This window comes from Chiloscyllium punctatum, unplaced genomic scaffold (genome assembly GCF_047496795.1).
Source record: "Chiloscyllium punctatum isolate Juve2018m unplaced genomic scaffold, sChiPun1.3 scaffold_143, whole genome shotgun sequence".
NCBI lineage: Eukaryota > Metazoa > Chordata > Chondrichthyes > Orectolobiformes > Hemiscylliidae > Chiloscyllium > Chiloscyllium punctatum.
The window spans coordinates 599,385-618,658 of record NW_027309877.1 but is presented as its reverse complement, the minus strand read 5'-3'; the positions used below and the strand labels follow the sequence as shown (position 1 = coordinate 618,658).

The following is a 19,274-nucleotide window of genomic DNA, read 5'->3' as shown; positions in this document are numbered from 1 at the left end:
CACCCCTCTCTCTCTCTCTCCACCTCTCTCTGTCCCCCCTCTCACTGTCCCCCTCTCACTGCCCCCTCTCACTGTCCCCTCTCTCTGTCCCCCTTCTCTCTGACTCCCCCTCTGTATCCCCCCTCTCCCTGCCCCCTCACTCTATTACCCCCCTCTCTGTCCCCCCTCTCTCTGTCCCCCCTTTCTGTCCTCCCCTCTCTGTCCCCCCTCTCTCTGTCACCCCTTTCTCTGTCTCTCCTCTCTCTGTCCATCTCTCACTGTCCCAGTCTCTCTCTGCCCATCTCTCTCTGTCCTGTCTCTCTGTCCCCCCTCTCTCTGTGTCCCCCTCTCTCTGTCCCCAAAACTCTGTCCCCCTCTCACTGTCTCCCCTCTCACTGCCCCCTCACTGTTCCCTCTCACTGTCCCCTTCTCACTGTTCCCCTCTCACTTTCCCCCCTCCCTCTGTCCCCTCTCTCTGTCCCCCTCTGTCTGTCCCCCTCTCTCTGTCACCGTCTCCCTGTCACCCATTTCTCTGCCCCCTCTGTCCTCCTCTCTCTGTGACCCTTCTCTCTCTGTCCCTCCTCTCTCTGTCCCCCCCCCTCTTTGCCCTCCTCTCTCTCTGTCCACCTCTCTCTCTGTCCCCCCTCCCACTGTCACTCTCCCACTGTCCTCCTCTCACTGTCCCCCTCTAACTGTCCCCTCTCTCTCTCCCCCTTCTCTATGACCCCCTCTCTGTCCCCTCTCTCTGCCCCCTCTCTCTGTCCCCCTCTCACTGTCCCCCTCTCACTGTCCCCTCTCTCTGTCCCCCTTCTCTATGACACCCCTCTCTGTCCCCCCCCTGTATCCCCCCTCTCTGTCCCCCCTCTCCCTGCCCCCTCTCTCTATTACCCCTCTCTCTGTCTCCCCTCTCTCTGTCCATCTCTCACTGTCCCAGTCTCTCTCTGCCCCCCTCTCTCTGTCCTGTCTCTCTGTCCCCCCTCTCTCTGTGTCCCCTCTTTCTGTCCCCCTCTCTCTATCCTCCTCTCACTGTCTCCCCTTTCAGTGTCGCCCCTCTCTCTGTCCTACTGTGTCTGTCCCCTCTCACTGTCCCCTTCTCACTGTTCCCCCCTCTCTCGGTCCCCCGTCCTCTCTTTCCCCCGATCTATCTGTACCCTGCACTCTCAGTCCTCCAATCGCTATGACCCCCGCGCTCTCTGTCCCTGCTCTCTCTGTCCCCACTCACTGTCCCACTCACACTGTCACCCATCTCTCTGCACCCATTTGTCCCCCTTCTCTCTCTGTCCCCCTTCCTCTCTGTTCCCCTCTCTCTCTGTTCCCCTCTCTCTGTCCTACTGTCTCTGTCCCCCCTCTCTCTGTCCCCCTCTCTCTGTCCACCTCTCTCTGTCTCCCCTCTCACTGTCCCCCTCTCACTGGCCCCCTCTCACTGTCCCCTCTCTCTCTCCCCCTTCTCTATGACCCCCCTCTCTGCCCCACTCTCCCTGCCCCCTCTCTCTATTACCCCTCTCTCTGTCCATCTCTCACTGTCCCAGTCTCTCTCTGCCCCCCTCTCTCTGTCCTGTCTCTCTGTCCCCCCTCTCTCTGTGTCCACCTCTCTCTGTCCCCCTCTCTCTATCCCCCTCTCACTGTCCCCCTCTCACTGTCCCCCTCTCACTGTCCCCTTCTCACTGTTCCCCTCTCACTGTCTCCCTTTCTCTGTCCCCTCCTCTCTGTCCCCCCTCTCTCTGTCCCCTCTCTCTGTCCCCTTTTCTCTGTCCCGCTTTCTCTGTCTCCCTTTCTCTGTCCACATTTCTCTGTCCACCTCTCTCTGACTCCCTCTCTCTTTCACCCTCTGTTTGTCCCGCGCTCTCTGTAGCCCCTCTCTCTGTACCCCCTTTCTCTGACCCCTTCTATCGGTCCCCCGTCCTCTCTGTGCCCCGATCTATCTGTCCCCCGCGCTCTCTGTCCTCCGCTCGGTATGTCCCCCCTCTCTCTGTCCCCGCTCTCTCTGTCCCTTCTCTCTGTCCCCCTCTGTCTGTCCCCCCCTCTCTCTCTCACCGTCTCACTGTCACCCATTTCTCTGCCCCCATCTGTTCCCCCCTCTCTGTGACCGTCTCTCTGTCCCTCCTCACTCTGTCTCCCCTCTCACTGTCCCCTCTCACTGTCCCCCTCTCACTGTCCCCTCTCTCTGTCCCCCTACTCTATGACCCCCCTTTCTGTCCCCCCTCTCTCTGTCCACCCTCTCTGTCCCCCCTCTCTCTGTCCATCTCTCATTGTCCCAGTCTCTCTCTGCCCCCCTCTCCCTGTCCTGTCTCTCTGTCCCCCCTCTCTCTGTGTCCCCCTCTCTCTGTTCCCCTCTCTCTGTTGTCCCTCTCTCTGTCCCACTATGTCTGTCCCACTCTCACTGTCCCTCTCTCTCTGTCCCCATCCCTTTTTTCCCCTTCCCTCTGTCCCCTCTCTCTGTTCCCGTCTCACTGTCACCCATTTCTCTGCCCCATCTGTCCCCCTCTCTATGTGTCCCTCTCTCTGTCCCCCCTCGCGCTGTCCCCCCTCGCGCTGTCCCCCCTTTCTCTGTCCCTCCTCTCTCTGTCCACCTCTCTCTGTCTCCCCTCTCACTGTCCCCCTCTCACTGTCCCCTCTCTCTGTCCCCCTTCTCTATGACCCCCCTCTCTGTCCCCCCTCTCTCTTTCCCCCCTCTCTGTCCCCCTCTCCTTGCCCCATTCTCTCTATTACCCCTCTCTCTGGCTCCCCTATCTCTGTCCATCTCTCACTGTCCCAGTCTCTCTCTGCACCCCCCCTCTCTCTCTCCTGTCTCTCTGTCCCCCCTCTCTCTGTGTCCCCCTCTCTCTGTCCCCCTCTCTCTGTCCCATTTCTCTGTCCCCCTTTCTCTGTCTCCCTTTCTCTGTCCCCCTTTCTCTGTACCCCTCTCTCTGTCGCCCATCTCTGTCCCGGTCTCTCTGTACCCCCTCTCTCTGTACCCCCTCACTCTGACCCCCTCTCTCGGTCCCCCGTCCTCTCTTTCCCCCGATATATCTGTAATCCGCTCTCTCTGTCCTCCACTCGCTATGTCCCCCGCTCTCTCTTTCCCTGCTCTCTCTGTCTCCTCTCTCTGTCCCACTTACACTGTCACCCATCTCTCTGCCCCCCATTTGTCCCTCTCTCTCTGTCCCCCTTCCTCTCTGTTCCCCTCCCTCTCTGTCCTCCTGTCTCTGTCCCCCCTCTCTCTGTCCCCCCTCTCTCTGTACATCTCTCACTGTCTTCCCTCTCACTGTCCCCCTCTCACTGTCCCCCTCTCACTGTCCCCTCTCTCTATCCCCCTTCTCTATGACCCCCCTCTCTGTCCCCCTCTCTCTATCCCTCCTCTCTGCCCCCCTCTCTCTGTCCACCTCTCTCTGTCTCCCCTCTCACTGTCCCCCTCTCACATTCCCCCTCTCACTGTCCCCTCTCTCTGTCCCCCTTCTCTATGACCTCCCTCTCCGTAAACCCCTTTCTATACCCCCTCTCTGTCCCCCCTCTCTCTATCCTCCCTCTCTGTCCCCCCTCTCTCTGCCCCCTCTCTCTATTACCCCTCTCTCTGTCCATCTCTCACTGTCCCAGTCTCTCTCTGCCCCCTCTCTCTGTCCTGTCTCTCTGTCCCCCCTCTCTCTGTCCCCCCTCTCTCTGTCCCCCCTCTCTCTGTCCCCCTCTCATTATCCTCCTCTCACTGTCTCCCCTCTCACTGTTGCCCCTCTCTCTGTCCCACTATGTCTGTCCCCCTCTCACTGTCCCCTTCTCACTGTTCCCCTCTCACGTTCCCCCCTCTCTCTGGCCCCTCCGCTCTGTCCCCCCTCTCTCTGTCCCCCTCTCTCTGTCCCCTTTCTCTGTCTCCCTTTGTCTGTCCCTCTTTCTCTGTCCCCCTCTCTCTGTCGCCCTCTCTCTGACCCGCTCTCTCTGTACCCCCTCGCTCTGTATCCCCTCACTCTGACCCCCTCTCTTGGTCCCCCGTCCTCTCTTTCCCCCGATCTATCTGTACCGCGATCTCTCTGTCCTCCACTCGCTATTTCCCCCGCTCTCTCTGTCCCCTCTCTCTGTCCCACTCACACTGTCACCCATCTCTCTGCCCCCCATTTGTCCCCTCTCTCTGTCCCCCTTCCTCTCTGTTCCCCCCTCTCTCTCTGTTCCTCTCTCTCAGTCCCCCTGTCTCTGTCCCCCCTCTCTCTGTCCTCCCTCTCTCTGTCCACCTCTCACTGTCTCCCCTCTCACTGTCCCCCTCTCGCTGTCCCCCTCTCACTGTTCCCTCTCTCTGTCCCCCTTCTCTATGACCCCCCTCTCTGTACACCCCTCTCTATCCCACCTCTCTGTCCCCCCTCTCTCTATCCCCCCTCTCTGCCTCCCCTCTCTCTGCCCCCCTCTCTCTATTACCCCTCTCTCTGTCCATCTCTCACTCTCCCCTCTCTCTGTCCCCCTTCTCTATGATCCCCCTCTGTCCCCCCTCTCTCTGTCCCCCCTCTCTCTGTCCATCTCTCATTGTCCCAGTCTCTCTCTGCCCCCTCTCTCTGTCCTGTCTTCCTGTCCCCCCTCTCTCTGTCCCCCTCTCACTGTCTTCCCTCTCACTGTCGTCCTGCTCTCTGTCCCACTATGTCTGTCCCACTCTCACTGTCCCCTTCTCACTCTCCCCCTCCCACTGTCCCGTTTTCTCTGTCACCCTTTCTCTGTCTCCCTTTCTCTGTCCCCCTTTCTCTGTCCCCCTCTCTCTGTGCCACTCTCTCTGTACCCCCTCTCTCTGTACCCCATCTGTCTGACCACCTTTCTCTGTCCCCCTCTCTCTTTCGCCCTGTCTCTGTCACCCTCCCTCTGTCCCTCTCCCTCTGTCCCCTCTCCCTGTCCCCGTCTCACTGTCACACATTTCTCTGCCCCATCTGTCCCCCTCTCTATGTGTCCCTCTCTCTGTCCCCCCTCTCCCTGTCCCCCTCTCACTGTCCCCTCTCTCTGTCCCCCTTCTCTATGACCCCCCTCTCTGTCCCCCCTCTCTGTATCCCCCTCTCTGTCCCCCCTCTCCCTGCCCCACTCTCTTTGTCTCTCCTCTCTCTGTCCATCTCTCACTGTCCCAGTCTTTCTCTGCCCCCTCTCTCTGTCCCTTCCGCTCTGTCCCCCCACTCTCTGTCCCCTTTTCTCGGTATCCCTTTCTCTGTCTCCCTTTCTCTGTCCCCCTCTCTCTGTCGCCCTCTCTGTCCCGCTCTCTCTGTAGCCCCTCTCTCTGTACCCCCTCTTTCTGACCCCCTCTCTCGATCCCCCGTCCTCTCTTTCCCCCGATCTATCTGTACCCTGCACTCTCTGGTCTCCACTCGCTATGTCCCCCGCTGTCTCTGTCCCTGCTCTCTCTGTCACCTCTCTCTGTCCCACTGACACTGTCACCAATCTCTCTGCACCCCCATTTGTCCCTCTCTCTCTGTCCCCCTTCTTCTCTGTTCCCTTCTCTCTCTGTCCCCCTGTCTATCTCCCCCCTCTCTCTGTCCCCCTCTCTCTGTCCACCTCTCTCTGTCTCCCCTCTCACTGTCCCCCTCTCACTGTCCCCTTTCTCTGTCCCCCTTCTCTATGAATCCCCTCTCTGTATCCCCCTCACTGTCCCCTCTCACTGTCCCCCCTCACTGTCCCCTCTCTCTGTCCCCCTTCTTTATGACACCCCTCTCTGTCCCCCCTCTCTCTATCCCCCCTCTCTCTCACCCCTCTCTCTGCCCCCCTCTCTCTATTACCCATCTCTCTGTCCATCTCTCACTGTCGCAGTCTCTCTCTGCCCCCTCTGTCTGTCCTGTCTCTCTGTCCCCCTCTCTCTGTGTCCCCCTCTCTCTTTCCCCCTCTCTCTGTCCCCCCCTCTCTCTTTCCCCCTCTCTCTGTCCCCCACTCACTGTCTCCCCTCTCACTGTCGCACCTCTCTCTGTCCCACTATGTCTGTCCCACTCTCACTGTCCCCCTCTCTCTGTCACACCTCTCTCTGTCTCCCCTCTCTCTGTCCATCTCTCACTGTCCCATTCTCTCTCTGCCCCCCACTCTCTGTCCTGTCTCTCTGATCCCCTCTCTCTGTGTCCCCCTCTCTCTGTCCCCATCTCTCTGTCCCCCTCTCACTGTCAACCATTTCTCTGTCTCCCCTCACTCTGTCCCCTCTCTCTGTCCCCGTCTCACTGTCAACCATTTCTCTGCCCCATCTGTCCCCCTCTCTATGTGTCCCTCTCCCTGTCCCCCTTCTCCCAGTCCCCCCTCTCTCTGTCCCTCCTCTCTCTGTCCACCTCTCTCTGTCTCCCCTCTCACTGTCCCCCTCTCACTGTCCCTGTCTCAGTGTCCCCTCTCTCTGTCCCCCTTCTCTATGACCCCCCCCTCTGTCCCCCCTCTCTATCCCCCCTCTCTGTCCCCCTCTCACTGCCCCCCTCTCTCTGTCCTGTCTCTCTGTCCCCCCTCTCTCTCTGTGTCCCCCTCTCTCTGTCCTCATCTCTCTGGCCCGCTCTCACTGTCGCCCCTCTCTCTGTCCCACTATGTCTGTCCCACTCTCACTGCCCTCACTCTCTGACCCTCTCTCTCTGTCTATCTCTCACTGTCCCAGACTCTCTCTGTCCCCATCTCTCTGTCCCCCTCACTCTGTCCCCCTCTCACTGTCGCCCCTCTCACTGTCGCCCCTCTCACTGTCCCACTCTCTCTGTCCCACTCTCTCTGTCCCCGACTCTCTGTCCCCTCTTTCTGTCCCCTTCTCTCTGACACTCTCTCTCTGTCCCCCGCTCTCTCTGTCCCCCTCTCTCTGTCCCCCGCGCTCTCTGTCCCCCCTCCCTCTGTCCCCCCTCTCTCTGTCCCCAATGTCTCTCCCCGTCTCTCTGTCCCAGATTCTCTGTTCCCTCTTTCTTTCCCCTTCTCACTGACACCCTCTCTCTGTCCCCCGCGCTCTCTGTCCCGCCTCTCACTGCCCCCCTCTCACTGTCCACCTCTCACTGTCCGCCTCTCTCTGTCCCCTTCTCACTGTCGCCCTCTCACTTTCCCCTTCTCTCTGTCCCCCTCTCACTGTCCCCCTCTCTCTGTCCCCCCTCTCTCTGTCCCTCTCTCACTGTCCCCCTCTCTCTGTCCCCCCTCTCTCTGTCCACCCCTCTCTGTCCCCCCCTCTCGGTCCCACCTTTCTCTGTCCCCATCTCTCTGCGACCCTCTCTCTCTGTCTATCTCTCACTGTCCCAGACTCTCTCTGTCCCACTCTCTCTGTCCCCCTCTTTCTGTTCTTCTCTCTCTGCCCCCTCTCTCTGTCCCCTTTTCTCTGTCCCCTTTTCTCTGTCCCCCTTTCTCTGTCTCCCTTTCTCTGTCCCCCTCTCTCTGCCCCCTCTCTCTGTCCCCCTTTTCTCTGTCCCCCTTTCTCTGTCCCCCTTTCTCTGTCTGCCTTTCTCTGTCTCCCTTTCTCTGTCCCCCTCTCTCTGTCCCCCTCTCTCTCTGTCCCCCTCCCTGTGTCCCCCTCTCTCTGTCCCCGTCTCTCTGTTCCCTTCTCACTGTCACCCGTCTCTCTGCCCCCTCACTCTGCCCCCCATTTGTCCCCTCTCTCTGTCCCACTTCCTCTCTGTTCCCCTCTCTCTCTGTTCCTCTCTCTCTGTCCCTCTGTCTCTGTCCCCCCTCTCACTGTCCCCCCTCTCTCTGTCCACCTCTCACTGTCTCCCCTCTCTCTGTCCCCCTTCTCTATGACCCCACTTCTCTGTCCCCCCGCTCTCTATCCCCACTCTCTGCCCCCTCTCTCTCTCTGTCCACCTCTCTCTGTCTCCCCTCTCACTGTGCCCCTCTCACTGTCCCGCTCTCACTGTCCCCCTCTCACTGTTCCCTCTCTCTGTCCACTTCTCTATGACCCCCCTCTCTGTACACCCCTCTCTATCCCCCCTCTCTGTCCCCCCTCTCTCTATCCCCCCTCTCTGTCCCCCTCTCTCTGCCCCCCTCTGTCTATTACCCCTCTCTCTGTCCATCTCTCTCTCTCCCCTCTCTCTGACCCCCTTCTCTATGACCCCCCTCTCTGTCACCCCTCTCTCTGTCCCCCCTCTCTCTGTCCATCACTCATTGTCCCAGTCTCTCTCTGCCCCCCTCTGTCTGTCCTGTCTTCCTGTCCCCCCTCTCTCTGTGTCCCCCTCTCTCTGTCCCCCCTCACTCTGTCCCCCTCTCACTGTCTTCCCTCTCACTGTCGTCCCGCTCTCTGTCCCACTATGTCTGTCCCACTCTCACTGTCCCCTTCACACTGCCCCCCTCCCACTGTCCCCTTTTCTCTGTCACCCTTTCTCTGTCCCCCTTTCTCTGTCCCCCTTTCTCTGTCCCCCTCTCTCTGTCACCCTCTCTCTTTGCCGCTCTCTCTGTACCCCCTCTCTCTGTACCCCATCTGTCTGACCACCTCTCTCTGTCCCCCTCTCTCTTTCGCCCACTCTCTGTCCCCCTCCCTCTGTCCCTCTCCCTCTGTCCCCTCTCTCTGTCCCCGTCTCACTGTCACACATTTCTCTGCCCCATCTGTCCCCCTCTCTCTGTGTCCCTCTCTTTGTCCCCCCTCTCACTGTCCCCGTCTCACTGTCCCCCTCTAACTGTCCCCTCTCTCTGTCCCCCTTCACTATGAATCCCCTCTCTGTCTCCCCCCTCTCTGGCCCCTCTCACTGTCTCCTCTCTGTGTCCCCCTTCTCTATGACCCCCCTCTCTGTCCCCCTCTCTCTATCCCCATCTCTCTCACCCCTCTCTCTGCCCCCTCCCTCTTCCTGTCTCTCTGCCCCTCTCTCTCTGTGTCCCCCTCTCTCTTTTCCCCTCTCTCTGTCCCCCTCTCACTGTCTCCCCTCTGACTGTCGCACCTCTCTCTGTCCCACTATGTCTGTCCCACTCTCACTGTCCTTCTCTCTCTGACACACCTCTCTCTGTATCCCCTCTCTCTGTCCATCTATCACTGTCCCAGTCTCTCTCTGTCCCCGGTCTCTTTGTCCCCCTCTCTCTGTCCCCATCTCTCTGTCCCTATCACTCTGTCCCCTTCTCAATGTCGCCCCTCTCTCTGTCTCCCCTCCCTCTGTCCCCACTCTCTGTCCCCGTCTCACTGTCACCCATTTCTCTGCCCCATCTGTCCCCCTCTCTGTGTCCCTCTCTCTGTCCCCCACTCCCAGTCCCCCCTCTCTCTGTCCCCCATCTCTCTGTCCACCTCTCTCTGTCTCCCCTCTCACTGTCCCCCTCTCACTGTCCTCCTCTCACTGTCCCCTCTCTCTGTCCCCACTCTCTATGACCTCCCTCTCTGTCCCCCCTCTCTCTATCCCCCCTCTCTGTCCCCCCTCTCCCTGCCCCCTTCTCTCTATTACCCCTCTCTCTGTCTCCCCTCTCTCTGTCCATCTCTCACTGTCCCAGTCTCTCTCTGCCCATCTCTCTCTGTCCTGTCTCTCTGTTCCCCTCTCTCTGTGTCCCCCTCTCTCTGTCCCCCTCTCTCTATCCTCCTCTCACTGTCTCCCCTCTCACTGTTGCCCCTCTCTCTGTCTCCCCTCTCTCTGTCCCTCTCTCTCTGTCCCCTTTCTCTGTCTCCCTTTGTCTGTCCCTCTTTCTCTGTCCCCTTCTCTCTGTCGCCCTCTCTCTTTCCCGCTTTCTCTGTACTCCCTCGCTCTGTCTCCCCTCACTCTGACCCCCTCTCTCTGTCCCCTCTCTCTGTCCCCCTTCTCTATGACACCCCTCTCTGTCCCCCCTCTCTCTATCCCCCCTCTCTCTCACCCCTCTCTCTGCCCCCTCTCTCTATTACCCATCTCTCTGTCCATCTCTCACTTCGCAGTCTCTCTCTGCCCCCTCTCTCTGTCCTGTCTCTCTGTCCCCCTCTCCCTGTGTCCCCCTCTCTCTATCCCCCTTTCTCTGTCCCCCTCTCTCTGTCTCCCCTCTCTCTGTCACACCTCTCTCTGTCACACCTCTCTCTGTCACACCTCTCTCTGTCACACCTTTCTCTGTCCATCTCTCACTGTCCCATTCTCTCTCTGCCCCCCAACTCTCTGTCCTGTCTCTCTGACCCCCTCTCTCTCTGTCCCCATCTCTCTGTCCCTCTCACTCTGTCCCCCTCTCACTGTCGCCCATCTCTCTGTCTCCCTTCTCTCTGTCCCCTCTCTCTGTCCCCGTCTCACTGTCACCCATTTCTCTGCCCCGTCTGTCCCCCTCTCTATGTGTCCCTCTCTCTGTCCACCACTCTCTGTCTCCCCTCTCACGGTCCCCCTCTCACTGTCCCCCTCTCACTGTCCCCTCTCTCTGTCCCCCTTCTCTATGACACCCCTCTCTATCCCCGCTCTCTCTATCCCCCCTCTCTGTCCCCCTTCCCTGCCCCCTTCTCTCTATTACCCCTCTCTCTGTCTCCCCTCTCTCTGTCCATCTCTCACTGTCCCAGTCTCTCTCTGCCCATCTCTCTCTGTCCTGTCTCTCTGTCCCCCTCTCTCTGTGCCCCCCTCTCTCTGTCCCCCTCTCTCTATCCTCCTCTCACTGTCTCCCCTCTCACTGTTGCCCCTCTCTCTGTCCCACTATGTCTGTCCCCCTCTCACTGTCCCCTTCTCACTGTTCCCCTCTCACGTTCCCCCCTCTCTCTGTCCCCTCCGCTCTGTCCCCCCTCTCTCTGTCCCCCTCTCTCTGTCCCCTTTCTCTGTCTCCCTTTGTCTGTCCCTCTTTCTCTGTCCCCTTCTCTCTGTCGCCCTCTCTCTGTCCCGCTCTCTCTGTAGCCCCTTGCTCTGTGCCCCCTCACTCTGACCCCCTCTCATTTTCCCCTCTCACTGTCCCCTCTCTCTGTCCCCCTTCTCTATGAATCCCCTCTCTGTCTCCCCCTTCTCTATGACCTCCCTCTCTGTCCCCCCTCTCTCTATCCCCCCTCTCTCTCACCCCTCTCTCTGCCCCCCTCTCTCTATTACCCATCTCTCTGTCCATCTCTCACTGTCGCAGTCTCTCTCTGCCCCCTCTCTCTGTCCTGTCTCTCTGTCCCCCTCTCCCTGTGTCCCCCTCTCTCTTTCCCCCTCTCTCTGTCCCCCTCTCGCTGTCTCCCCTCTCACTGTCGCACCTCTCTCTGTCCCACTATGTCTGTCCCACTCTCACTGTCCCCCTCTCTCTGTCACAACTCTCTCTGTCACACCTCTCTCTGTCCATCTCTCACTGTCCCATTCTCTCTCTGCCCCCCACTCTCTGTCCTGTCTCTCTGACCCCCTCTCTCTGTGCCCCCTCTCTCTGTCCCCATCTCTCTGTCCCCCTCACTCTGTCCCCCTCTCACTGTCGCCCCTCTCTCTGTCTCCCCTCTCTCTGTCCCCTCTCTCTGTCCCCGTCTCACTGTCACCCATTTCTCTGCCCCATCTGTCCCCCTCTCTATGTGTCCCTCTCTCTGTCCCCCCTCTCCCTGTCCTCCCTCTCTCTGTCCCCCCTCTCTCTGTCCACCTCTCTCTGTCTCCCCTCTCACTGTCCCCCTCTCACTCTCCCCCTCTCACTGTCCCCTGTCTCTTTCCCCCTTCTCTATGACCGCCCTCTCTGTCCCCCCTCTCTTATCCCCCCTCTCTGCCCCCCTCTCCCTGCCCCCCTCTCTCTATTACCCCTCTCTCTGTCCATCTCTCACTGTCCCAGTCTCTTCTGCCCCCCTCTCTCTGTCCTGTCTCTCTGTCCCCCCTCTCTCTGTGTCCCCCTCTCTCTGTCCCCATCTCTCTCCCCCCCTCTCACTGTCGCCCCTCTCTCTGTCCCACTATGTCTGTCCCACTCTCACTGCCCCCACTCTCTCTGACCCTCTCTCTCTGTCTATCTCTCACTGTCCCAGACTCTCTCTGTCTTCCCTCTCTCTGTCCTGTTTCTCTGTCCCCCTCTCTCTGTCCCCATCTCTCTGTCCCGCTCACTCTGTCCCCCTCTCACTGTCGCCCCTCTCACTGTCGCCCCTCTCACTGTCCCCCTCTCTCTGCCCCTCTATCTCTGTCCCCACTCTCCCTGACCCCTCTCACTGTCCATCTCTCACTGTCCCAGTCTATCTCTGCCCGCGCTCTCTGTCTCCCACTCTCTGTCCCCTTCTCTCTGTCCCCCTCTCTCTGCCCCCCACTCACTGCCCTTCTCTGTCCGCCTCCTCTCTGTCCCCCTTCTCTCTGTCCCTCTCTCTGTCCTCCCCTTGCTCCGTCTCCCTCTCTCTGTCCCCTCTCTCCCTGAACCTCTCTCTGTGCCCCCTATGACCCACTCTCACTCTGTCCCCCCCTCTGTCCCCCCCTCTGTCCCCCCCTCTGTCCACCCCCTCTGTCCCCCTCCTCTCTGTCCCCCTCTCTCTGTCCCCCCTCTCTCTGTTCACCTCACTCTGTCCGAGTCTCTCTCTGTCCCCCCTCCTCTCTGTCCATCTCTCACTGTCCGAGTCTCTCTCTGTCCCCCCTCCTCTCTGTCCCCCCTCTTTGTGTCCCCCTCACTCTCTCCATCTCTAACTGTCCCAGTCTCTCTCTGCCCCCTCTCTCTGTCCCCACTCACTGTCCCCCCTTTCTCTGACCCACTCTCTCTGTCCATCTCTCACTGTCCCACTCTCTCTCTGCCCCCTCTCTCTGTCCCCACTCACTGTCCCCCCTTTCTCTGTCCCCCTTTCTCTGTCCCCCTTTCTCTGTCCCGCCTCTCTCTGTCCCCTGTCTCTGTCCTCGTGTCTCTGTCCCCCTCTCTCTGTCCCTCTTTCTCAGTCCCCCTCTCTCTGTACCCCCTGTTCCCCCACTCTCTTTCCCGTCTCTCTGTCCCCCTTTCTCTGTCCCCTCTCTCACTGTCCCCCCTATCTCTGACCCCCCTCTGTACCCTCTCTCACGGTTCCCCCTTTTTCTGTCCCCCCTCTCTGTCCCCTGTCCCCCGTCTCTCTGACCCCCCTCTCTCTGTTCCCACTCTCTCTACCCCCCTCTCTATCCTGCTCTCTCTGTCCCCTCCTCTGCCCCTCTCTCTTTGTCCCCCATCTCTGTGCCCCAACTCTCTGGACCATCTCTCTCTGTCCGCTCACTCTAACTTCCTGCGCTCTCTATCCTCCTCTCTCTTCCCCCTCTCTCTGTCCCTTTCTGTGTCCCCACTCTCTGTCTATCATCTCACTGTCCCCCTCTCTCTGTCCCCCCTCTCTCTGTCCCCACTCTGTGACCCACTCTCAGTATCCCCCTCTCTCTGCCCCCCTCTTTGTGCCTTTCTCTGTCCCCCTCTCTCTGTCCATCATATCTCTGTCCCCCTCTCTCTGAACACCCTCTCTCTGTCCCCCCTCTCTATTCCCCCTCTCTCTGTCCCCCCTCTCTCTGTCTTCCTCTCTCTGTCCCCCTCTCTCTGTCCCCCCTCTCTCTGTCCCCCCCTCTCTGTCCCCCCTCTCTCTGTCCCCCCTCTCTCTGTCCCCACTCTGTGACCCACTCTCACTATCCCCACTCTCTCTGTCCCCCACTCTCTGTCCCCCCTCTCTCTGTCCCCACTCTGTGACCCACTCTCAGTATCCCCCTCTCTCTGCCCCCCTCTCTGTGCCTTTCTCTGTCCCGCTCTCTCTGTCCATCATATCTCTGTTCCCCTCTCTCTGAACACCCTCTCTCTGTCCCCCCCTCTCTATTACCCCTCTCTCTGTCCCCCCTCTCTCTGTCCCCCCTCTCTCTGTCCCCACCTCTCTGTCCCCCCTCTCTCTGTCCCCCCTCTCTCTGTCCCCACTCTGTGACCCACTCTCACTATCCCCACTCTCTCTGCCCCCCACTCTCTGTCCCCCCTCTCTCTGTCCCCACTCTGTGACCCACTCTCACTATCCCCACTCTCTCTGCCCCCCACTCTCTGTCCCCCCTCTCTCTGTCCCCACTCTGTGACCCACTCTCAGTATCCCCTCTCTCTGCCCCCCTCTCTGTGCCTTTCTCTGTCCCGCTCTCTCTGTCCATCATATCTCTGTTCCCCTCTCTCTGAACACCCTCTCTCTGTCCCCCCCTCTCTATTACCCCTCTCTCTGTCCCCCCTCTCTCTGTCCCCCTCTCTCTGTCCCCCTCTCTCTGTCCCCCCTCTCTCTGTCTCCCCTCTCTCTGTCCCCCCTCTCTGTCCCCCCCTCTCTGTCCCCCCTCTCTCTGTCCCCACTCTGTGACCCACTCTCACTATCCCCACTCTCTCTGTCCCCCACTCTCTGTCCCTGTCTCTATCTGCTCCCTCACTCTGTCCCTCCCTCTCTGCCCCTCTCTCTGTCCCCCTCCTCTCTGTCCCCCTCCTCTCTGTCCCTCTCTCTTTCCACCCCTTGCCTCACCCCATCTCTCTGTCCCCCCTCGCTCTGACCCCGCTTTCCTTGAACCTCCCTCTCTGCCCCCCTAAGACCCCCTTTCTCTCTTTGTGCCCCCTCTCTGTGCTCCCTCTCTCTGTCCCCCTCTCTTTGTCCCCACTCTCTCTGTCCCCCTCTCACTGGCCCCGTCTCACTGTCCCCGTCTCCCTCTGCTCCCTCTCTCTCTGCCACCTCTCTGTCCCCACTCTCTCTGTCGCCCAATCGCCACTGTCTTAACCAACTCTCTGTCCCCCCTCTCTGTCCCTCTTCTCTATCCCCCCTCACTGTCCCCACTCTCGCTGTCCCCCTCTCGCTGTCCCCCCCCTGTCCCCCTCCTCTCTGTCCCTCTCTCTGTGACCCTCTCTGTTCCCGCTCTACCTGAACCCCCATTGCTGTCCCCCCTCGCTGTCCCCCCCATGCCCCCTCTCTATGTCCTACTATCTATGTCCCCCTCTCTATGTCCCCCTCTCTATGTCCACCTCTCTATGTTCCCATCTCTGTTCCCCCTCGCTGTCCCCCCTTTCACTGTCTCCCCTCTCTCTGTCCCCGACTCTCTGTCCCCCCATTCTCTGTACTCCTCTCTGTCCCGCCTCTCTGTCCCCCCTACTCTCCCCTCTCTCACGGTCCCCCCTCTCTCCGTCCCCCCCTCTCTGTTCCCCCCTCACTTTCCCCACTCTCGCTGTCAACCTCTCGCTGACCCCCCTCTCTGTCCCCACTCTCTCTGTCCCCACTCTCTCTGTCCACCTCTCTCTGTCCCCCTCTCTCAGTCCCCACTCTCTCTGTCCCCTCTCTCTCTATCCCCCCGTCTCTGTCCCCCGTCGCTCTGTCCCTCCTTCGCTCTGTCCCACCTCGCTCTGTCCCACCTTTCTCCGTCCCACCTTTCTCTGTCCCCCTTCTCTCTGTCCCCGTTTCTCAGTCCCCCTCTCTCAGTCTCCCTTTCTCGGTCCCCCCATCTCTCTCTCCCTTCACTCTGCCCCCCTCTCTCTGTCCCCCTCTCTCCGTCCCCCTCTCTCGCTCTCCCCTCTCTCTTGCCCTCCCCTCTCCCGCCTTACTCTCTCTCACGCTCCTCGTCTCTCACCCTCCCCTCCCTCCCTCCCCGGTCTCGTCGTCCCCTCTCTCAACCTCTCCCCACTCTCCCTCCCCTCCCTCTCCCCCTCTCTCGCCCTTCCCACACTCCCTCACCTCTCTCGCACTCTCCCTCCCTCTCGCCCTCCCCTCCGTCTCCCCCTCTTTCATCCTCCCCTCGCTTGCCCTCCCCCTCACTCGCGCTCCCTATCTTTCCTATCCCCTTTCTCATCCTGTCCTTTCCTCTCGCACTCCCCCTCCCTCCACTCTCTCACCGTCTCCCTCCCTCCCGCCCTTCCTTCCCTACCCTCTCTTGCCCTCCTCCTCTCCCTCCCCTCTCTCTCGTCCTCCCCCTCTCTGAGACTACCCTCTCTCGCCCTCTCCCTCCCTCTCGCCCACCCCTCCCTCCCTCCCTCCCCTCTCTCGCCCTCCCCCACTCTCGCCCTCCCCCACTCTCGCCCTCCCCTCTCTCGCACTCCCCTTCTCTCCCATCCCCTCTCTCGCCCCCTCCCTCTCGCCCTCTCCTCTCTCGCCCTCTCCCTCCCACTCGCCTTCCCCCTCTCTCACACTCACCCCGTCTCGCCCTCCCCTCCCTTCCCTCCCCTCTCTTGGTCTCCCCTCTCTCGCCCTTCCCTCTCCCCCTACCGTCTCTCATCCTCCTTTGTATCGCCATCCTCCTCTCTCGCGCTCCCCTTCTCTCGCCCTCCCTTCACTCCCTCCCCTGTCTCGTCCTCCCCTCTCTTAAGCTCTCCCCTCTGTCGCCCTCCCCATTCTCCATCCCCTCTCTCGTCCCCTCCCTCCCTCGCACTCTCCCCTTTCTCGCCCTCCCCCTCTTTCACTCTCCCCCACTCTCGCCCTCCCCGTCTCTCGCCGTCCCCCTCTCTCGCACTCCACCCGTCTCCCATCCCCTCTCTAGCCCTCTCCCTCCCTCTTGATCTTCCCTCCCCCTCCCTCTCTGTCTCTCCCTCCCCTCCCTCCTTCCCCTCTATCGCCCTCCAGTATCTCACCCTATCTCTCCCTTGCCCCCTCTCTCTTTCCTCCCACTCCTTCACTCTCTCTCCACCTTCTCACTCTTGACCCCCCTCAATCAGTGTCTCTCTCTCCCTCTCTTGCTTTCCCCACTTCCATCTGTTTCTATCTGACTGAATCTCTCACCCTCCCTCCCTCTCTCTCAGACACACTCTGTTTCCCTGGTTATTCCCACTTCCTCTGACCCAGAGACTGGGGGGTGGGGGTGTGGTTGATCTTGAGGCTGCCTGTGGTGGAGGGTGGGAGATGTGGGAGGTAGGAGGAGGGGAAAATGGGGTGTAGATGGAACTGCTCAGGGAGGCAGAGACGGCAGAACAGAGAGAATGAGGGTGAGGGGAATGGGAAGAGTGTAGGCAGGTGCAGAAACCGGGGTTGGCGGGTGTGAGAGAGGGGGAACGAGGGAGTGTGAAGAGGAGGGTGATGTGAGAAAGGGAGAGAATTGAGTAGAAAGTGGTGGGGAAGATGAAATGGGGAGTGCAGGTTGGGGAGGAGGGGACATAGGGAGTTAAACCCAGCTCCTGAGCTCAGGGCTCGGTGCCCTCCCCTTCCCTGAGGACCAGGACTTGGAGCTGAGTCTGTCTCTCTCCAGCTCAGCTTCTCCAACACAAAGACACACAACAACATCGGTCACTCTGCTGCTCGGCACGCTTTAATCAACATTTTTATTGTTCACAAGTGGAAGTGATCTTCATCGCTGAAACACTGAACTGAAATGAGAAAATCCCGGATGGATTGATTAATGAGGGAATTTGATGGATGGATGGTTTTGGGTGAAGGGATATTTCAGCACATTCTTCAGCTGCTGCCTGAACTTAGTCTGGGTCACGGCATAAATCGCGGTGTTTGTGCAGCAACTGAGGAGCTGCAGCATGAAGCCCAAATCCTGCACAAAGGGATGGAGATACACAGACCGATACCCAATAAACAACATCCGGTACCATATAGAATACAGCATTAACATTGACCATAACAGGATGAAATTGGCCGAGATCACAAACAGTAAAATGATGGATTTTTTTCGGTTCCTCATTTCAGTGTCAGACTGAGCGTCCCCATTGGTGTGAGTGCGGAGTCTCCTGCGGGCTCGGCTGGTCACTAAAATGTGTCTGACGGTGAGAACATTGAGCAGCAGAATCAGGAGAAATGGGACACACGGGGTTAGAATGTGGTGGAGGAACTCGATTGTGACCCAGACACTGGAGAATAGAACAGCGACTGTTACATCACAAAACCAGGGGGAGTTCATCAGCCGATACCGAGCCTCGAGCATAAAATACCAGGAAATGTTCTTTAAACAGCTCAGCACAGTCACTGCTCCCAGAACCACAGCCGCCGTTTTCTCACTGCAATATTTACTTTTCAGCTTCTGGCAACAAATGGCCACAAACCGATCAAAGGTGAAAGTGACGGTGAACCAGACAGAGCAGTCAGTGGCTGCATAAAGCAGGACGGCGTGGATATTACACACGGGGACGGAGTCCTTCAGGAAATAAAACTGTTCCCGATAGACAATGGGAATGTGTCTCAGGATCAGGTCGAGGATAATGACCAGGAGATCCGCCGCTGCCATGGCCCCCAGGTAACGTCTGACACATGGAGACAATCCACAATCTTTATAAAGCAGGACGTAGATGGTCACTACGTTAACTGTGAGGAAGGAAAACAAACCCATTATCCATCAGCCTGGAGGCAAAGGGACCCGTTTGATCGGGGACCCAGTGAGATTTTCAAATGTGTCCCTGTATTCAGGGATTTATTAAAATAATTGGAGCTAGAATAACAAATGGGAAGGTCGGAATTACTGACAAAAATGTGACATAAACCACAAGAAACCCTCCCTCCCCAAACACACAGAGACACATCCAAAAGGACAGATGGTTTCTAGAACATTCCCACACACTCGATCACTCGAGAGCAGACACAGGTCACTCCTTCCCAGTTCCTAATACGAAGGGTGGAAACGTTGCTGTCCTGAAGGATTCTCTCCCAGTTTCCTGAAGACAAACGGAGTTTGGGAATTCCTGTATTTTGGTCTAAATTGTGGTCGATCCTGTGTCGTGGAGAAATGTAAACACAGGGAAAACGTATTCACCCCTTTAACTGCCCGAGGGGCCTTCGGAACAGTGTCTCCTTCTCCCTGGAACGGGATCTCTTCCCTCGGGATATTATCGTTTGTTCAATTCACTGACATCCGGCCGTTCACAAACAATGTCAGGGACAGAACGTTCCGGGGAATGTCAGTTATAGAATGTCAGGGACAGAACGTTCCGGGGAATGTCAGTTATAGAATGTTGGGGACAGAACGTTCCTGGGAATGTCAGTTATAGAATGTCAGGGACAGAACGTTCCGGGGAATGGCAGTTATAGAATGTCAGGGACAGAACGTTCCTGGGAATGTCAGTTATAGAATGTCTGGTACAGAACGTTCCGGGGAATGTCAGTTATAGAATGTTGGGGACAGAACGTTCCGGGGAATGTCAGTTATAGAATGTCAGGGACAGAACGTTCCGGGGAATGTCAGTTATAGAATGTTGGGGACAGAACGTTCCGGGGAATGTCAGTTATAGAATGTCAGGGACAGAACGTTCCGGGGAATGTCAGTTATAGAATGTCTGGTACAGAACGTTCCGGGGAATGTCAGTTATAGAATGTTGGGGACAGAACGTTCTAGCTAACCCCTTGACCTGTCCATGACCTTTCCCCCCTATCCACCCCACAAACATGATGTCCTGTGCCTGGACACACTGTAACATTAATGGGGTGAGAGACGGAAGGTCCAATCACAGGAATGGGAACTCAAGGCATTCCCAGATCAGCTGAAATGGTTAGTTATACCACATTCTCAATCCACCTCACAGAACCAGCCCAGAAACCATACACCCAGAGGGAGATATCTGTTCACCGTGGAACATTGTGTAGACCAGGACAGTGTCCTGCTCAGTACAACCCAGCAATCTGTCCAGATTCATCCATTACACTGGTCAATACAATCCAGCAATCTGTCCAGATTCATCCATTACACTGG

General features: G+C 58.5%; 1 long non-coding RNA gene across 1 annotated transcript in view; it reads left to right on the top strand.

Annotated features, from left to right (window-relative positions):
- Positions 1 to 17,779, top strand: part of LOC140471649 (uncharacterized) — a 107,199-nt gene extending 89,420 nt beyond the window's left edge. Inside the window, exon 3 of the long non-coding RNA XR_011957142.1 lies at positions 17,613 to 17,779. This is a non-coding gene — a long non-coding RNA (uncharacterized lncRNA). The remainder of the gene's footprint in view (positions 1 to 17,612) is intronic.
- Positions 17,780 to 19,274: the final 1,495 nt, after the last annotated feature.